We start from the raw sequence: 21834 nt of genomic DNA on the forward strand, positions 1-21834 counted from the left end.
CAGAACATTGCAGTGAGAATTTCATTGCATTCTGCCAGAAGAGCATTAGTGAGCTCAGGTACTGATGTTGGATGATTAGTTCTGGTTCACAAACTCCAACTGATTGGCATTGGATGTGGAAATCTTATGCCAGGCACATCAAATTGGGTTCCTTCCAGGCCACAGCTCTGCAGAGATGGACGTTTTCCCTCGTCTAATGCTAAGAATTCAGTTCACACTAATTAGCTGATGATTCGATAGAGGTTTTATAAGGTAAAATGCTGAAGTCTGCAGTGCTGTGACCTAGTCTGAAACATGTGCTTTAAACTCGTGTGTGGCTGTTTCAGAGTGTTCCATTGTATTTTCAGTGGTTTTCTATGGAGATTACACAAGCTGTGTGTTGACAGTTGAACAGCTGTGCCAGAAAATGGTGCTTAAAATAGCTGAATTTACTAATTAGAAGGGGTGTCTATATACATTTGGTCATATAATGTATGCTTGTGTTCTAAAAGTCTGGTGTAAAAGCTTTGTGAAGCCATGCTGATGTATCCTTTGGACAGTGGCATGTGTTCTGACTTTGTTCTGCAGTTTCATAGCATCTTGTTGTATAAGCATGTACACTCACCAGCCACCTTATAAGGTACACCTGTTCAGTTGCTTGTTAGCACAAATAGCTAAACAGCCAATCACATGGCCGCAACTCAATGCATTTCGGCATGTAGAGGTGGTCAAGACAACTTGCTGAAGTGCAGGCCGAGCATCAGAACGGGGAAGAAAGGGAATTTAAGTGACTCTGAACGTGGCGTGGTTGTTGGTGCCAGACGGGCTGGTTTGAGTATTTCAGAAAATGCTGATCTACTGGGATTTTCACACTCAACCATCTCTACGGTTTACAGAGAATGGTCCAAAAAAGAGAAAATATCCAGTGAGTGGTCAGTTGTTGATGTGAGAGGTCAGAGGAGAATGGGCAGACTGGTTTGAGATGATAGAAAGGCAACAGGAACTCAAATAACCAACCAAAATCTCTGAGGAAAGTTTCCAACACCTTGTTGAAAGTATGCCACGAAGAATTAAGGCAGTTCTGAAGGCAAAAGGGGGTCCAACCTTTTACTAACAAGGTGTACTTAATAATGTGGCCGGTGAGTGTGTGCAACATATGGAAAAATTACTTTGTTTACATCATAATTGATGTAATTATGCAGAAATTTCCCCTTAAGACTACTGTAGATTGCTGTATCATGGACTAGAGTTGCTTAAAGCTGTCTCATAGTGAATAACCTTTACTGCTATTTCATGTCCCTGAGAAGAATGGCTACAACTACCAGTATCTAGCTCTACGACAACAGACCACCAAAGCAGCCATATACACATAAGCCAGAGATGAAATCATATTAGACCTTGGCCCAGGGCTTTATGTTTTGAGATAAAATGTTAGCTTTACTCATAGAATAGTGCTCTTTACCACACACTACATCAGTGTGTGGTGCAGCGAGAGGAGACGTTGGCAACCATGATGTGTTGAGATAATTAAAACAATCCGTAAGGTGCCAAGAGGAAAGAGCTGGAGTAGCATGGCCTCAGTGAAGCAGGGATAAATTGCTTTTCTCTGTGTTAATTACAGGGTTATGATTTTCAACTGATGCAAAGAGCAGCTTTTTTGTGCCTTATTATGATAATAAATTTGATTTTATGTGTTGCATTGCTCAGGCATGATAATTTATGGAAATTAATTGCATGCTATGCTTTCTATTACCTCAATTCTACACTTTGAGATTCAGCTGGTAAGCTCACACACAAAGCATAGAGAAAAGTGCTAAAGAGGTATGTGCACACCTCCCCACACATAGTGCTGTGTGTTTGCATATCTGTGCATCTCAATGTTTGTGTATTTACATTTAGCGTTGATGCCGCTCTTGGATGATTTAATGAGTTCATTGCTTCCACTCTTTGCTTAAGCTTACAGTAATTGAATGAACACTCGTCTAAACACATGCTACACAGTCCTCCATGGCTTGGCAAACTTTACCCAGCCCATCACATCTTTGCTTCCGGGAGTATGTGCTGGAAACAGCGCTCATTCTTCTTAAGGGCCCTGGCACTGGGCCATGTGGAGCTAAATTACCTCCGTCGTAAAGGGCAGCTATAAGGAGCAGACAGCAAAAGTAAGATGTTCCCCCCTCTTTCCTTAATGAAACGCTGCACAGTGCTCTACTACAAGTCAGAGTTTGAGAGCAGATCTTTCTGTTAATGCATGCACAGAAGTTCTTAGATCCCTTTATTGTAGCTTCTTACCCTGTCACAAATGACATGGTAAACCTTGAGATGTTGCTATTATTGCTTGCTCATTGATACGAACTTCTTTTTAAAGTACAGGTCCTAAACTTTTAATCGATACTACATTTGTGGATTATAACTGTATGAAAAGTTTGTTTGTTTGTTTGTTTTTAAACAAACAATGCAAAGTAAGTAAAGTAAATGTAATTCAGTGCAGATCAGTCATTATGTAATTACTAGGGATCCACAGATATGGAAATAGACCATTCATACGTCCGTATTTGATGCAGCAAATAGAGCAGGGAAACATTACAGTAGTGGTGACGTTTACAAACAAGACTGTAGACAGAGTTTTACTTTATAATGTCTCTTATATATCACTCACTTATGCCCGTGGCCTTAAGGGGTATTTACCTTATTGTTAAAAAAAATTAACCTTGTTTAAATCTGTCCTGCTAGTCCATCCAGTGGAGAAGCAACATGTGTCAATAGCCTAAATCCACATCTAGACTAAATCCAAATGGATCAGCATTAGAGATACATATACAATTATTATACAATAATTATTGGTAGGGGCTTAGAAATGCAGTAAAATTAATAAAAAGCAGACATTTTAGCATAGCAGCCAAGCATCACCTAAGCATTTTGCTCTGTGCAATCCAATATGAACTTGATTATCAGTCAGTCTAATCAGCTGTCCATCGCTGCTTTTTTTTTTTTCAAATAAATGCTTGTCAGTAACAGTAACTGAATGACTATCAGCCATTAGCCCTCACAAAATGCTTTGAAAGACTGGTTATGACCCACATCAAAGCCAACATTGACGTCACTGGGGATCCACATCAGTACGCATACCGGAGAAACCGATCCACAGAGGATGCCATCTCCTCTGTGGTCCACACTGCCCTCACCCACCTGGAGAGTAAGGACTCTTACGTCCGTATGCTCTTTGTGGATTTCACGTCTGCCTTTAATAGCATGGTTCCCCAGACACAGGTTTACAAACTCCACACACTTGGACTGAGCATCTCTCTCTGCGATTGGGTCCTGGACTTCCTGACTAACAGGCCGCAGTCTGTGAGGATCCACAACATCTCCTCCTCCACCATCATCCTCAGCACCGGCTCGCCTCAGGGCTGTGTGCTGGGCCCCCTCCTGTTTACACTGCTCACATATGACTGCTCAGCCGTCCATCCAGGCTGTCATACTGTAACGTTTGCGGATGATACGGCAGTGGTTGGATGCATCACAAATAGTGATGAGTCTGGCTATAGGCAGGAGGTGGAACACCTGGAGAGTTGGTGCAGTGAGAACAATCTCTGCATCAATGTGAAGAAGACAAAGGAGATGATTGTGGATTTCAGAAGGGGCAACACCATCCCTCCCCTCCTCCTACATGTCAGCGGATCTGCAGTGGAAGTGTTCTCCAGCTATAGGTACTTGGGCTTACACCTAAGTAACAATCTCACCTGGAGTAATAACACTTCCAGCCTGATCAGGAAGGCACATCAGCGCCTATACTTCCTCAGAAGGCTGAGGCGTGCTGGAGTTGGGAGCTCAGTCCTCACCTCATTCTACAGATGTGTGGTGGAGAGCGTTCGGTGCTCCAGCATCACCGTGTTGCACGGAAGCTGCTCTGTGGCAGAAAGGAAAGCTCTGCAGAGGATGGTGAAGGCTGCACAGAGGACTGTTGGAGTCAGCCTTCCCATCACCATGGACATTTACACCTCCAGATGCAGGAAAAGGGCCACTGGCATCATGAAGGACCCCACCCATCCAGCATACACACTTTTTGTCCCGCTCCCCTCAGGTAGGAGGCTGCGGAGCATTAAGTGCAAAACAACCAGACTGAGGAACAGCTTCTTCCCTGAAGCTGTAAGACTCTCAAATTCCAATTAGACAAACACTGCAATGGCACTTCATGTCACTTCATTTACTGAATCAGTGCCTCCACTATATCATCCACACATATCACTTTATACATTGCCAGCATTTAGATGTACACCTCCTACCTCGTACTCATACTGCTGCGGTCCATGCTGCTGTTATTTGTCCACCCCTTTATTTGCACTTTCTATTTATTGTTTATGTTACTTGGGAGTTGACTGGACCATGAGTACAATGTTTGGTTCCACCTCATGTACCACATGTGATGTGAATGACAATAAAGCCTTATCTTATCTTATCTTATCTTATCTATCTTATCTTATGATTCTGATGCCATCTTATAATCACTAAGGTAGATACATAATTACATTTGAATAAATATGAATATTGCTACATGCAAGCTAACACTGCTGCACACTGAACTGACTTCATAAGATGGGTGACCTCACCAAAATACCCAGCACAAAGCAGCAGGCTATGTCAAATCTGCTTGTTGAGTTACTACTTTGGCAGTAGTAGCCAACTTTTTAATGTGCAGTGGTGTTAGCTTGCTTGTGGCATGTTTGAAGGATTATTTGTGTGATTATTTGGCTGCTAAAGAACATTGCGGATCACTTGGGGAAGAGAATGTACAGAGGATTAAACTTTATTTATTTATTTATTTTTAACCACAGGGCGTGAGCACTTAAAAAACATGAAGTTTTTCTTGTAGAGAAATGTATGTATGATTTCCGAAGTCTATTAACCAGTATTTGTGTGGTGACTTGATATTTGACGTGTGTAAGGTGAACTAAGTTAAAAAAATGATGTTATGATACATAATTGAATGGAGTTACATCTTCATGTTAAAGGCTGAACATGTGTTTTTCTTCCCTTTTAACATGTTAAGAAATGAATGTGTTTTCAATGTGTAGAGGAGGCAGTTATCGTATTTCCTTCATTTTTTTTTCTAGCGGCTCTCAGCATCACATCATGCAGTCCACCTGTTTGTGTTTGTGTGTCAACAGTGATGGATGTGTGTATGAAGCCTGTCAGGAGGCCGCAGATCAGAGTGAAATGGATGGACAGTGTGTGACAGTGCAAACTTTAATGAGGAGTTAATAGACAGGCGTTCCTGCATTCAGACTCCGAATCCCTCTGAAGCTGCGCTGCCCGCTGACTGATGTGCCGTCTCACTGTGTTTATATTTCCTGCCTGTCTGTCACGTTTATTTCCTTTGTATGGCTCTTTCTGACCATATGAAACACCATGTGCAGGTGTGACAGTAGCAATTTGTCCTGCTTTGAGACAGCAGCTCTGGGTCTGAGAAGGATGTCCAGCAGACTCAGAGGGCACAGAAAAGGTACCTGATTGCTCTACATGGCCATTTCATCAACCTTTATGTCTCTGTGCACTGACCTTGGGACTGACCAAATCCATATTAACTTTATATCAACTAGAGATGATGAGCATTGTGATGGATCAGTCTGGTGGTGGAATAACTGATTTGGAATCGATTATTATCAACTGTAGTAATATTGTGCTCACTCATGTTTTTACAAAATAACATTATTTACACATGGTAAAATACATGACCATGCATTTTTTAATGCGAGCAGAGCTAAATGAAGCACATTTTATATGGCCTTTTATACCTGCAAGCACAATCATGTGTGCACTTATTGAGTGTTGTCAGAGTGATGACAGAAGGGACATGCGGTCAGCTTCAAAGCGTAGAGTATATTTTTTCCTGCTTGCTGCAAGCTACAAAATACCCCAGTTTGTCACTCTACTGTTTACTTCCTAGAGAAGTGGCAGTGAAGATATTGTGATTATTGTTTAAAAAAAATCTTGAGTAAAAATTACATGAAATCTCAAAGACGTTTGGTAAGTTTATATCCTATTTCACTTCATAAAATATTTGCTGGGTCTTGGAACCTGACCCGAACATGTGGGTCCTGACATGATGTTTGAGAGGCACTAATGTTCTTCCACTCACATCTGTGTATTCAGGGTGTTTTTAACACTTTAATGGCCCAGAAGTGGCCATTTTTAACTATAGTGATACAATAAACTATCTACAGATGTTTTATATCATCTAATTGAGCACAAACTCACCCAGTAATACCTGTTAAATGTTAACAATAAAAAAAAATTATATGCAAATCCAGAGAATTTTTCATGCTTCTACTATTTGAATGAATAGTTTGGACAGTGAACTTATAAAGATCACTTGATGTCTCTGTTGTCTGTAGCAGAGGTGTCAAACTCAACAACTAAAAGGATACCATATTAAAAAATCTCAACAAATCCATGGGCCAGCTGTGTTTTTATCGTATTTTTACTAGTGGTGGACAGTAACTAAGTAAATGTAATTAGTTACTGTACTTAAGTCATTTTTTTGTGTATCTGTACTGAAGTGTTTCCATTTTGGGTGACTTTTTACTTTCACTCCACTACATTTCAAAGTCAAATATCTCACTTTTTCCTCTGCTACATTTTGAGAAATCTGTCGTTCCTTTTGGTTTTTGTGTGTATAAAAACGTAACATCTCAAAACAAAAGAACACCAATCAGGGCACAGCGGTCACTTTGTTCTGAGCTTGTTTTGGCCTGTTGGTCATACCGACCCAGGGCAGCACACGGTTCAATGTCAGTGCAGCAGCATAAAAATTTGGGAGCACATACGTCGACCTAATGAACTAACCTAACTTTGTGTAAATAGACCACAATATAGAAATATGTCCACACATGCAGTCGTGACTGGCATGCAACACTTTCATTTTATAGTAAATCAGTTTCAGTTAGTTTATGTTTATGAACAGAGACCTACAGATCAATACTGTAAAGGAAACTTATTTGTGATCCTGAGTTTAAAGCAGGATTTTACTTGTAAAAGTAAAAAAAAGTTTTTTACTTGTTTCAACTTGTAACTAATTTACAAAGTAATCTTAAACTGAAACTTTGCTTGTTTGTAAAAGTGATTTCAGAGCCACTCGGTTCTCCCTGATAAACTGTTTGCCTTCAGTGTTTTGTGTCTCACTTCATTTTAATAGACGTCAGTGTCACTAATGACATTCTATTAAAAGACTGGTTTACCAAGAGAGACGCTGGAGTATTTTCATGCAAATGAGTTCATGAAGCGAGTCTTGTTATAAAAATGATAACAGGATATTAGGGCCATAATTCATCTTTCAGTACTTTTACTTTCAATACTTAAGTACATTTGAAGGCAAATACTTTTATACTTTTACTCAAGTGGAGGTCTAGAGTAAGGACTTCTACTTTGACTGGAGTAATATTTTACCTTGGGTGTCTCTACTTTAACTCAAATACATGATTTGTGTACTTCGTCCACCTCTGATTTTTACTTAACATTTCGCCATGACCCCAACTGGCCATTGTTTGTTCATAATATGCTGAATAGGTTTATGCCACGGGCCTGACTTGTGTTTGACACATGGGGTCTGTAATGTACAGCTCTGTGAATATTTTTCTCATGCATTTACAGGTCATGCATTACTTTAGCTGCACTGCACCACATTACGCTTCAGAAATGTATCTTGCGCCTCCTCATCACTGCCCTCAAAGAGCAGATGTAGCTTTTCAGCACCCTTCTTGAAGAAAATCATGTTTTGGAATGTCAGAAGTCAAATGTTTTGAAGTCTTGCAGAAGTTGTGCTGGGCCCGATGGGAAACGCTGGTGCGCAACATAGGTAACCTACATTTAGGATGCTTTCATTTTTGCCACGTCCTTGACTCCAGAAAACCTGGAGTTGTGCATCACTAGATTTGATATGTTGTGTGGGACGGTCTCTAAGGATAAGTGCCTGCTTTGTGTAAATTGTGTTAAATACATCATGTCCTCATTGTGCCACTGGTGCAATGGTCATCCTTAAAGGGTTAAAAATAATTCTGAATCAAGCCAGGTTTAAGATTTAACTCTGCATTGAAAGCAGTAATCCTAAAATGCTTGGTGTGCTCTTTATTGTCTGTATTGCACTATTGTGTAAAAAGCTAAGGTCAATTCCTTGTGTTTTTTCTTTAAATGTGGAATATGAAATTATACCCAAATCAAATATTTGTGAGTTCAGAAATTTACATCCCTAATACGGTCCACAGCTGCTGTTTGTAAATGAAATAGAGACGCAAGTACAGACACAGTGAGAAATAGAGGAGTTGACAGAGGAGAAGGTGGAGCGAGGAGCCTCTTCATTCATTCTCCGTCTTGGACGTTATCTCCGTCTCCCTCTCTTCCTCATCCGTCTTCACCTGCTAAAGAATTCTGATGCGGTTTATGACTTGCAGGCAAAGAGCAACGTGCAGAACTCTGGTGGAATTTCAATGGCTGAGGCTAATATCCTAATGGTTGCCCTTAAACCCATGTGTTGCGCTGAGAGGTCTTCTGACAGAGAGAAAGCTGTTAGCTTTAGCATCTCTCCCAAAAGACGCCGACTTGCTTGTGAAGATTCTGACAGGTTGCTTAGCCGATTGCCAGGGGGGGTTGTGGGTAATCCGAGGATGCAGAAATTTCTCTTTTCTCTGCAGAAAGCTCATTTAATGCATGCACATCTGGATGTACAGTGAGGTGGCACACTATATGTGTGTTAGAACACAAAGACCCCCATACATCCACACTAATGTTCTTGCCCATTTTGTGTGATTGCAGCAGCTCGGCCTGGCTGTGAGGATTAGAAGTCATTTGTAAAGCAGCCAGAGCCCTCTGTCTCCATGCTGCTGCTGCTGTAGGTTCTCCATTAGGACGCAGTGTGGAGGAAAGCCCTCGATCCCAGTGCCCCTGCCGCGCCCACACCATCATAAACATGCGGTGCACCCCTAGGCCTTCTTTGTGCCTGACGCAGCGTGAAAAGGCGAAAGCGGAAAGAAAGGCTTAATGAAAGAGCACGCATGGAGGCAGAGCGTTTCCCTCTTGTCTGATTTGGAGGACTGAGGGGGGAGAGATGAGTTTGGAGGGAGTTGCACTGTTTTGTTTTCTTCACTCAATTGTTTATTTTCGACACCCCGTGTGTACGCATGGGTTTGTGTGCATGTAGGTGTGACTCACAACACCAGATTTTCAGTCTGAACTTGACTGCGCCTTGACTGAGTTTTGCGCCAAACCCAAACAGACCCACATGTTCAAGGTTTAAGTTTGAAACTGGCTCAGCCTAAGAAAATTCTGTCTGAAACTGACCCAAACCCGCCCATTGTTACCCAAAGTGCCAAATAAACCATTTCATAACACACTGTTCTGTGCTGTGCAGTGCAGTTTTATGTTAGCTCTCACTTATTTCATCCTAAAGCTCTTATTTCTTTACATAGAACAGACCAATTGAACATATGACAAAACATAATTCAGATGAATTAAATATAAACATCCTTTTGGCTGTACTAAACTGGCTCACTCTCACATGTTATGTTGAATTGAGCTGAACTGAAAGTAGAGAGGAAGAATAGAGTCAAGATACCATGACTGTTACAGCTGTGACATAAATGTCAAAACTAGGTCAAAAAGATCTAGCACCTCTATGGGACTATAGTAGCACTAAGCTAACAGCAATTCAAACATTTCAGTAAATAGGCCTGATATAGAGCTACCACTTCTTGCTATTTGTAATGTGTGACTGAAAAGTTTTGTTCAGGCTACAACTTGTATTAGCAGTCATGGATATAACTAGGATTTACAAAATGCCTAGAGTTTTTTCTTCAGAAAAGAGGTAACAACCATTGAAAATCACAGTGGTTGAGTTCACTGTCATTTCTTAATTAAGTGTGTTAATGGTTAATTTCATACACCTCCTGAAGGCCTGACCAATTGAAAAAAATGGGAGAAAATTGTAAACGCTTTGTTGTTGTTTTTTTAAAACCAATACTTAACAGTAAAATCAGAGTATGGCTATAACACTAGCAGGGTTTCAATACAACCACAGTTGATGTCATATTGAGAAAAAAATTACACATTTTTTATTTCACAAAAATCAATAGGTTTTTTTTAAGTCCTAGAAGGGCTTGAGGTTTCACAACAGGTTAAAATAGTGCTATGAGAACATAAATGTAAAGAGAGCCCAACACACATTTGGGAAACAACATGCAAACTGGATGATGTCAGGGGTCCAGTGAGGTAAGGACAATACAATATATATGATAGATATTAGAATGTATAACAGCATGAGTGATAACACAGTTGCACACTTTAGCATATGAATGACTGTCACACACATAAAGTGTGCCAAAATCAGTTTTGTAATGCAATAAACAAGGATAACAGAGTCACTACTATAGAAATAATAACAGTGCTTGCACGCACGCACGCACACACACACACACACACACACACACACACACACACACACACACACATACACATATATGCTCACATACACATATATGCTTACATACAATTAAGCACAGCCTAACTCCTGAGTAAGTGCGCTCTCTTCTGCTGTGGGTTTTTCTCAGGGGAGGGCTATCATAGCTAATGTCAAATAGAAAAAGAATTGTGTGCAGTTCTGGGGTTTTGGGGGTCATATCCGGACTTGCCTTGCAGCGCAGCGAGAAATTCTACTACTCAAGCAGAAACGCTAGCAAGTCACCTTTCCACTGTGTCTTTCACGAGGCCAGCAAAATGTATAGATGACTTTTGCCACAAGGTCTTTCTTTGTATGCATGTGTGCAGAATATATGGAGGAGTACAGGAGTCAATGAGCATGTTTGAATCCACATACATTACATCTCCAAATATGAAAAAAATGTCTTTGACAGCTTATTTATGATAGGCCTAATTAGCATGTATCCCATATAGATAAGATATCAATTTGCATAATGTCTTTTTAACGAGGCACTAATGACCTTGAGAGGAGGCTAATGGAGTAGAGCGTTGTGTGTCTACAGAGGGAGGTGGGTTGGTTTGGTGAGAGTTTCCACATAGACAGTATGATCCAGTGTGTGAGCCAGGCCTTCTCTATTACTGCGCTCTTAGAGGAGCTAAGCATCTAACAGATGGCATCGATGCAGCACACAGTATTGGTATTGGGCTAGTGTGAGCCGATACCAGTATCGGGAATCTGAGAAAATGAAAGGTATATACAATATATACATTCACCGGCCATTTTATTAGGTACACCTGTTCAATTGCTTGTTAACACAAACAGCTAATCAGCCAATCACATGGCTGCAACTCAATGCATTTAGGCATGTAGAGGTGGTCAAGACAACTTGCTGAAGTGCAGACCGAGCATCAGAATGGGGAAGAAAGGTGATTTAAGTGACTTTAAACGTGGCGTGGTTGTTGGTGCCGGACGGGCTGGTCTGAGTATTTCAGAAACTGCTGATCTACTGGGATTTTCACGCACAACCATCTCTAGGGTTTACAGAAAACGGTCCAAAAAAGAGAAAATATCCAGTGAGTGGGCAGTTGTGTGGATGAAAATGTCTTGTTGACGTGAGAGGTGAGGAGAGAATGGGCAGACTGGTTCCAGATGATAGAAAGGCAACAGTAACTCAAATAACCACTTGTTACAACCAAGGAATGCAGAATACCATCTCTGAACGCACAACACGTCGAACCTTGAAGAAGTTGGACTTAGTACCAATTGAGCATTGTTTAAATGCTGCAGCCTACCTGAGTATTGCTGCTGACCATGTCCATCCCTTTATGACCACAGTGTACCCATCTTCTGATGGCTACTTCCAGTAGGATAATGCACCATGTCACAAAGCTCATATCATCTCAAACTGGTTTCTTGAACATGAAAATGAGTTCACTGTACTCCAATGGCCTCCACAGTCACCAGATCTCAATCCAATAGAGCACCTTTCAGATGTGGTGGAATGGGAGATTCACATCATAGATGCATAGCCAACAAATCTGCAGCAACTGCATGATGGTATCATGTCAATGAAGTATGTATGCCACGAAGAATTAAGGCAGTTTTGAAGGCAAAAGGGGGTCCAACCTTTTACTAACAAGGTGTACTTAATAAAGTGGCCGGTGAGTGTATATAAGTCATGTTGGTGGCTATGGATTTCTCTTTGTAGGATCTGATCTTTTAAACATGCTAGGTGTTTTGATCTGATGTTAATATATATCTATATAATAGCTGAAATTGTTGCAGAAATGCAGCTGTTTAGCTGCACTGGTTGAACTTGCTCATCGCTGTAGCCACAAAACATACTATGGCACAAAAATGCCTTCTGTGCTATAGTGTACATTTTATGACATCCTTAGGCCACAGTGTCAGGTTTTGCACATTCAACAAAATAGTTTTGACTCTTGGGAAAAATATTTTTCTGCTCTTGTTGGCAGGGGTGCTTCAAATTACTGATGTGCCCTGGGGCTGCTGGAGATTTTGGTTGCAATGGGTATAGTTGCACAGCACCCAAAAACTCAAAGCCTTGGTTTTTAGTTAAGGTGCACACACCACCACCGACTTCCAGTACTGCCATTCATCATCTTTCCATTGCTACACAAACCTAAACAAAGCTGACATTAGCTTCGTATCTGCCAGGTTCTGTTTTGAGTTTTCCATTCCACCTTAAATGGTGCCAAATTTGCATTCTGCACCCTGTGCTCCATCCAATGTGTTGTGTGACTCTACTCTAGCAGTGTGTAGTACAGTTTACTCTGTAACACTATTAACATCACGATAACAGAGGTCCATGACAAGCTTTAGTAAACTTTAGGGTAGGCCTGTAAAAAATTGGGCAAGCCAACTTGGTAGGCACAATTTCCAAACTCACTAAAATAATATTTTTGTCTAAAATAAGACAAATAAGAAGTGCTTAGATGAGGAAAAACAACACAGCAAACGTACAAACCCAAACCTAATCATTGTAGGTAAAGCACATTACCACAGCAGGCATGAAAAATGTTAATGTTCTGTTCTTGTCCTACCTTTGATGCATTGAAGTAACACTAGAAGTTTGTGTTGACATTTTCACAAAGCCTGTTTCAGCCATCGTATTGAAAGAGCATTTGTAAATACCAAATTCACATACAACTGATGATGATGAAAGAAAATGACATCTTTTACATCTTTTAACCGAAGCTGAACCTTCACATTCTAACACTGATGTGCAGATAACAAACTGAGCTTGAGGCCATTGCAGATAGCAGTGGTTTCTGTGCAGTTATTGGAGGGCGGAGCTTGACGGAGGCTGCAGTCATTTGTTTGGCTATAATATAGTGGCAGCACTCAGAGAAAACAAAGTTCATTTAATTAAAAAAGCCAATCAAAGGCCCTGAATTATTCAGTAAAGTTTGTGTGACATTCACCTTTCTGCTCTTTATTAATTGATTAATTACAATTAGTCAAATTAAAGATGGCAGTGTATTATATCCATAACTGTTCTTTTGTGAGTCAGAATGTGCATGTACCAGTGTTCATACTGGGGCGGTTTACCTCACTGTTTTCTCCAAATTTGAATTAAAGTCACAATCAGTTGGAACCTGGTATCATCTGTATAAATCATTTTCTTTTTCGTTCCTGTCTGCTCCAGCCACATAAAAATGAACACGTTGCAGCAGACTGCATGGCGAGCATTTTATAGCTTTGCCACTCACGCTGGAACCGGAGAGATTTCATCAGTGAATAGCAAATGATTTTACAAACAGCTCAGTAGCACATCTGAATCTGAGAGCGGGGTGTTTGTACCCAAAGCAGCGTGATGATAATCTCATGCTAGCTTGTTTCTCGAAGATGAGCTTGTCTTCATGCAGAAGAGCATATTTCCTAGGGAAGTGTTGGGATAAAACGGTGATAAGTCGAGACGCAGTGCGCAAGATGTGTTTTTATTGTTGAGAGATAGGGAAAATAGCAAGGTTAATCGCCTGTGAGAGCAGTACAGCTGTAACATCAGTCTGCATTTAGGATTTGAATCTATGTGTGAACAAGTGTGTGAAAGTGTCTGCATTGGTTGTCCTAGAATGTATTGTATGTATGGATTCCCCTGGAAATCTGAACCCATTTCATGTTCAGTTATTTGTTCTACAAGGACTCCAAAGTAAGCGATCACCCTTAATATATTTCATTTCTAGTCCAGTCCAAGTTTTTCAGGATCAGGAAAACAAACAGAAAACATATATAGTTCTTCAAAGAAATCTGCAGGGATATTTTTCCACACCTCCAGAGTTCAGTTTCAGAAGTTGGTCGTATTTTCTGCTTTTCACCAGTCAAATAATCCCAAGCACATTCAGTGATGTCTGGACTAGGGGGTGGTCAGTCCATTGTTCTAAGAACATCAGCAGCTTCTTTATTTGATTTGCAAATTTTCTGTGCCTTTTTTTTTCTCAGTCATAGCTTCTTGGCAGCTACACATCCACAGCTCCACAGATGTTTTCAGACCTGAAGCAAGAGCAGAGCTGGATCTCCTCCTCTCTCTCATGATGAAAGCTTTAAGTACTGTTTATCTGATATTGACAGTTTTGGTGGTCTTACACTGTTCTTAGGAGTCAAATTCTTCTTTAAATGTTTGTGAAGCTCTTTGAGAGGCCAGGAGGAACTTTTCTGTCTTTTTTCTTTCTTGAGTCTCCGCTGGTCTCCTTCTCTCTCTCTGGGCTCTGCCTCCTACTGAGAATCGACATGGCTTTAAGTAGGCTGGCACAAACAAGAAAGGTGGATCAGCCACTCAGTCTACTGGTTCGGCATCTCTGGCTCACATACTACATGTGGCGCAGCCTTCTCCTTCACAATGTTTTGATCATTTTTTGAACTGCTGGACAGGGTTGCACCAGATTTGCTAAGTCTATATATAAGTTTTGGCATAAAGTCTTTACTAAGTCCTTAGTTACAATAGTTTTACTAAATTTGGTTGCACCGCAAATCTGTAAGTCGTGTTTTAACTAGCAACAACTAACTAGTGTGTACAGTGCCCTCCATAATTATTGGCACCCCTGGTTAAGATGTGTTCTTTAGCTTCTAATAAATTGAGGGTTTTTTAAATAATATAGGACCACAATGGAAAAAAGAGCAAAATCCAACCTTTATCTCAAGTGCATTTATTCAGTAGGAAAAAAATCCCACATTAAGAAATAATTGTTTAACATCAAATAATGTGTGCCACAATTATTAGCACCCCTGATGTTAATACTTTGTACAACCCCCCTTTGCCAACAAAACAGCACCTAATCTTCTCCTATAATGTTTCACAAGATGGGAGAACACAGAAAGAGGTATCTTCGACTATTCCTCTTTGCACAATCTCTCTAAATCATCCAGCGACCTGGGTCCTCTCCTCTGCACTCTCCTCTTCAGCTCACCCCACAGGTTTTCAATGGGGTTAAGGTCTGGGGACTGAGATGGCCATGGGAGGAGCTTGATTCTGTGTGTGGTCAACCATTTCTGTGTAGATCTTGCCATATGTTTAGGGTCATTATCTTGCTGAAAGACCCAGTGACGACCCATCTTCAGCTTTCGGGCAGAAGCCACCAGATTTTGTTTTAAAATGTCCTGGTATTTCAAAGCATTCATGATGCCATGCACCCTAACAAGGTTCCCTGGGCCTTTGGAAGAAAAGCAGGCCCACAGCATCACTGATCCTCCCCCGTATTTCACAGTGGGCATGAGGTGCTTTTCTGCATACTCAGCTCTTGTGTTACGCCAGACCCACTTACAGCATTTGTTGCCAAAAAGCTCTATCTTTGTTTCATCTGACCAAAGCACACGGTCCCAGTTGAAGTCCCAGTACTGCTTAGCAAACTCCAAACGTTTACGTTTATGATTGTGAGTGAGAAAAGGTTTTTTCCGTGCATGCCTCCCAAACAGCTTGTTGGCGTGTAGATAGCGTCTGATGGTTGTTTTGGAGACTTCGTGACCCCAAGATGCTACCATTTGTTGCAGTTCCGTAACAGTGAGCTTTGGAGAACTTTTTATTTCTCTTATCATCCTCCTCACTGTGCGTGGTGGCAAAATAAACTTGCGTCCTCGTCCAGACTTGTTTACCACTGTTCCAGTTGTTTTAAACTTCTTAATAATTCCTCTGACAGTAGATACGGACAGGTGTAGGTGAGTGGCTATTTTCTTGTAGCCATTGCCTGACCTGTGAAGGTCAACACACATCTGCCTTACTTGAATGCTATGTTCCTTTGTCTTTCCCATGTTGAAGAGAAATGGCCTCTGTGTCACGTCATAATTATACCCCAGGGAAACAGGAAGTTGTGAATTGCTAATTAAATGTTCCTACATACTTTGATTAACTTCGTAAACTACTGTAGAAGTGACAGAAATTCTTTAATTACATTTATTTCCTAAGAATTGTTAGGGGTGCCAATAATTGTGGAACAGGTGATTTTATGAAGAAAAATTATTTCTTAGTCAGGGATTTTATTTTCCCCCTAAAACTCTACTTGAGTTAAAGGTTACATTTTTCTACAATTTTCAGTGTGACAGTATGTTTCCACAATAAAAACTGAATTTATTTTAAGGCTTTTGACACATCTTAACCAGGGGTGCCAATAATTATGGAGGGCACTGTATCTCACTTTCACATGACAAAAACACGCTCAGAACCCACCAGTAAATGTGCCACCATGGCTCTGACTTTTTCAAGGGAAAAAAATGTCCAACATGTACAAAATAAACTGAATAAAACTAATTATCTACAGCCGCTGTCTGTTTTATTCTTCTTCTTCCCTGGGAAAGGAAAATATGCAGCTTTTTAAATGACGGTTTCTGGATAACTGACACAACAGCAGCCTCTGTTTAGCCGTTTGGGCAGCTGCTGAGTCTCACTGAGCTGGAGCTGTGGGTGTTTAGCTTCAAACAGTGCAAATATTAGAGCTGTAAGTAAAATCACAGCGTATAGCGTTTAGATTTTTTTAGCTTAGTTAGCCAAAAGTCATGTTTTAGTTTTTTTGTGTTTTATACATGGTTTCTGATGGTTTCACCAAGCCTTATGCCTGCTTAGGGGAAGGTGTAAACTACATAGTAGTTTAGTAACTACTAAGCTCAATGTTAAAACTAGTTTATGTGGTGCAGCCTGTTCTGATTTAGTAATGCATAAACCTTAACTTAGTAAACACTTACATTACAACAAGCCTACATTGCACCTGCGCACAGCTGGTGCGACTGGCCACATAAAATTTTAAATAGATAAGTTGTACCATGCTTTGATTTGACATTAAGTAAGCAAAAGATGGTGTGTGACGTTTGCACAGTACTGTAGATATGCTATATTATGGTTTAGGTTTTTTTTTTCTTATTAGAATGTAGATGTGTGTTCATGTATGTCAGATGAGAGCGAGCGAGTAAGCATGCTGGAAACAGTGAAGGACGAGCTCACTGTGGGGGACGCACTGTGTATGTGTGTCATTTCTCTTTTTGTGGGCTTAAGTATGGAGGCTGATTACAAAGCCATTTCCCAAGGCTTTGTCTCGCTCTGTTAGGCCAGGAGCTTCGGCTCAGAGACAATTTGTCTACCAGTGAGAGGTGTGTCACCTCACTCATACACACACCCACCCACACGCGTGCGGGAATTGTCTCGAGGCTGTGCAAGTGATGCGTGTGTGCTTGTTTGTGTGGGGTGTGGGAGTGATGTACATAGAGAGATGTGATACAGTAGCACCCTCATGTTTTGTGAATGCAAACCCCAGTTATTCAGCGGTAAAATGTGAATTGAAAGCTCATAAGCTCATGATAGATTCTTACAACCTGCATGCTAAAACAGCCCGCTAAAGAAAGTAAGACATCCACAGTGCAGAGGTTGATAAGCTGGGAAAGACTCCATTGTTCTCCAGTTTGTCCATGCTTCAGTGAGCACATTCCGAATAGGTTACGAAGGAGAGGGAATTCACCTCAGCTGAGGCTTTCATATTCTTTTAAAGGGCCCGTGTGATATAAATATGAATTTCTCTGGCTTTCTGTTGGTTTCAAAGCCAGTTTCTTCCATGTCTATACTGTTCACACACACACACACACACACACACACACACACACACACACACACACACATATATATATATATATATATATATATATATATATATATATATATATATATATATATATATATAGACCAAATCACAAAAACAGACCGTTTTGAATGAAATATTTGTGATGTTATAAAAACCAATACATTTAGACACTGTAAAAACAATCTGTAAAAAATGGTAAAGTCCTGCAGCAGGGGTGCCAGACAAAACCTGTTAATTGACAGTAAAAAGTTTTTTTTTAAATGGTAAAAATAACAGTAGTTTAATTTCTTAGAAATTGTTCACTAGTTCAACTACCTATTGACATTAAAATAAAAGAAAATATCTGTTAAATTTACAGCATTTGGCTGACGCTCTTATCCAGAGTGACTTACAATTTGATCATTTTACACAGGTAGGCAAAGGCAGTGTTAGGAGTCTTGCCCAAGGACTCTTATTGGTATAGTGTAGGGTGCTTGTCCAAACAGGGGATTGAACCCCAGTCTACAGCGTAGAAGGCAGAGGTGTTACCCACTACACTACACCAACCACAAAACCTTTAAATAAAGGTGATGATTTGTTTTTGTGAATTCACATTTTATTTCCTTAAACTAGCAAAATACACTAAACAAAATACATTATATGTATGGTTTATCTACGTGCTTTCTTCACAAAAAATTACATTTTACTGTACTCCTTGTGAGGTGCCGTTTTTTATAAACTTTGTATACTCTATGTGTCCAAAAGTATATGGACAGGCATTTCAGCCACACCCAATGCTAACAGGTGTATAAATCTCCACAGACACATGTTGGCAGTAGAATATGTTGAATATGTTGTACTGAAGAGGCTCTTCAGGAGGTCATACTGAAGGCAGCCAATCAGAACATAAGTCATTTACTTATATCAGTTTTAAAATGCACAGCAACAAAAACGGTCTGTTCTAAGCCTGTTCTCTGTTCTAATTCTAAAGAGATAAAGAGAAGCCATGTAAAAATGAAGTATGACTTAAGTATGTTTTTGGTCCATAAACACACAAAAATGTCAAGTTTTTCCTCAAGGAATAAAATAAAATACAAGAAAAAAGTGGGATATGGGATCTTTAAGGCTGTATATTAGTGCTGAATGAAGCTTTTGAAAGCTGAAGCTGACCATCTGTCTCTCACTATGGAAGAGTCTCACTGGGTTTGCTGAGAACATTAGAAGCAGAGTGCGCCACATTTCCTTTTGTGCGTATGTCTCTCAATGACCCTGTAAATCAGAAACCACTGACATGAGCCCAGATGAGAATCCAAGCACAACCACACACACATACACATACACTTGAGCAGTGTGCTAGAGGTCATGCCTGAGATATCATCGACTGTTAAATAGCTCATTACTCCTGAAGGCTTTTCCACAAGTCATTTATCACGTGGGCTTCTAAACACCCAGCGTCCACATCAATCCACATGCCCTCGTCCTCCGCTTCTTCTTTGGAAGAGTAACACCAGGGTTTTAGCCTGAATGCTACAGTGCACACAGAGACAAAGCAACATCACTCGCACTTATCATTCCTCACCCAGCCATTGCATTCTCTTGCTTTTAACGATATTAATATGAAAAGCAGAAGCAATATGTAAACTATGCAAAGGGTACAAGATGCACAGCCAGTTTTAAAATGCTAGTTCGGTGAAAAATCTCATTTCCATAACTGTCCCCTTACCTCAAATGCAGTGTTCACTGATCTGTGTGTTTGGTGTCTGCAGTGGTTCTATGATGCTCATGTAGCTAACATGAAGTGGAACCCTATAACTTGGGACTCCGGTTTAGCATTGTGAAAACATGCATCAACCTAAAATCATAACACACATGCCTCAAACTGTGTTAAGTAGTATCTAGTAGACTCAAGTAAATGTGGTTTATGACACACAGACACAAACAAAACTACAGACAAAATTCAGGCTTCAAATTAACCCCTACTACTGTTTTTGCCAGCCAGCATATTTTTCTCCAGTTTTTCCCATCAAAAAACAAATAAGCAAGTTTATTTCAGCAGGCACACGCACAGATAGGCCGCTGCCCTCCAGTCCTCAGAGTTCATAGTAATAACTGACGAAAGTAGCTGCACAGGGCCCTGCAGCTACCCCTAACAACTCCTGTGTCATTACTGTACCATCATGTGTCTAAGATGGTTGAGTGAGAGGAAATAAAAAAAAATTCTTAATCATGCAGAAAACGGGAAAAGAACAAGGGATGAGAAATCTTAAAGATATATTTTGCTTTTCGTGGCGTTATGAAATTTGTTTTGAGTTATAGTTGGACGACCAGAAATAATCGATCTGGGGTCTGTCTAACAAAGCAGGGTTAACTTGCTGACTAAGTTTCAGCTTCTTCAGCAAACACAGACACGGTTAACTTGTTTTACAAACGCGGTTAGCAAATTTGTTAATCCAGGTTTAGATACTCAGGCTTCGGTTAATCCTTGTGCACTTGCACATTTAAGTATCATGTTTATGGCAAACAGGGAGTTGCGTGAAAAGTGACGTCACCAAAGGAAGAAAAAAAAACATACTACCTAAATGTGTTGAAATTAAAGCACTTATTAAGAAGAAATTATTCAATTTAACAAATAATTTCTTTTAACAAATCACTTTGCATTTTAAAGAACAAACAGATGGTCGTATTTAGCGCGTATAGCTTGCTTATAGTTACAACTCCACAGTTAATAGTTGTTGAAAAACGTAGTGTAACAGGGAGCGAGGAGGCGTGCGCATGTGCTGAGATAAGCGACTTTTATCATGGGCAAATCCAGGGTCACGGTCAAAACGGTCCAGGGTCACTGAGCCAACATGGATAGATCGGAGACCAGACATGACTTAAATCAGAATCAAACAACACCAGTACAACCAACAACATAGACAGAGATTCAAACCACAGCAAACAACAATTCAGACAAAGACCAGTAACCAGACAGGGGAAAACACAGACTTTAAATACATGAGGGTAAACAAGGGACAGGTGGAAACACAGGTGGAGACAATCAGGGGTGGAGTCTTGAAACGAGGGGGCTGGACTAAAACCCAAAACAAACACACATGCACCAGACTGGGAGGGGCCAATCGTGACACGTAGTGGGTAGATTTACAGTCCTATTTGCTAGAAATGAGGGTTCAAGTCCCTTTTTGAGCAGTAAAGCAGGTAAAGCTGCCTTGGGGAATCACTTTGTGTGGTTTTCTCTGACACATGATTGCCTTTCTTGATGAGCATGTTTGTGTTATGCTGTAAAATGTAAGTACATATGTACGATTTGGGGATTTTGGAGACCTCTCTGATAGAAAGGCATAATTGCATGCATCATGAAGAAGAGCATTTTCCAGTGTCAGACCCTTACCCAGGTGGGTTAATCTGACATTTGTGAGCCCATTGAAAAAGTATTCAAAGAAAACTTGCTGAACGACGTGTCTTCTGAGGATGTCTTCTGCTGTTGTCATTATATCTTCATCTTATATCATCAGTAGAATTTGAGACAAACATCAAGGCTGATCTTATTTTTGAGATGTTAATATATAAAGATGTATGACGTGGTCCGATAAACTCTCACAGAATCCAACCCAACACTTCTGACTTTTAAGTAAGTATTTCAGGCTTTACAGAGTGACTTGTAGCAGCACACGCCATATTTTAGCCTCTTTTTATCCTGACTCAGTAATACTGCTCCTTTAATTTTAACAAAAGTCTTACATAGTGTAGCTTTCTTCTCTTGAGCCCTTGCCCCCCCCCCCAAAAAATGGCTATGTATAGGCCTGTATTCATGATTGCTTGACAACA

General features: G+C 40.4%; 1 protein-coding gene across 1 annotated transcript in view; it reads left to right on the plus strand.

Moving 5' to 3' along the window:
• cdh13 (cadherin 13, H-cadherin (heart)) overlaps window positions 1-21834 on the plus strand; it is a 511235-nt gene that overhangs the window by 446193 nt on the left and 43208 nt on the right. The window lies entirely within an intron of this gene.

This window comes from Pygocentrus nattereri, chromosome 7 (assembly GCF_015220715.1).
Source record: "Pygocentrus nattereri isolate fPygNat1 chromosome 7, fPygNat1.pri, whole genome shotgun sequence".
NCBI classification, from domain to species: Eukaryota; Metazoa; Chordata; class Actinopteri; order Characiformes; family Serrasalmidae; genus Pygocentrus; species Pygocentrus nattereri.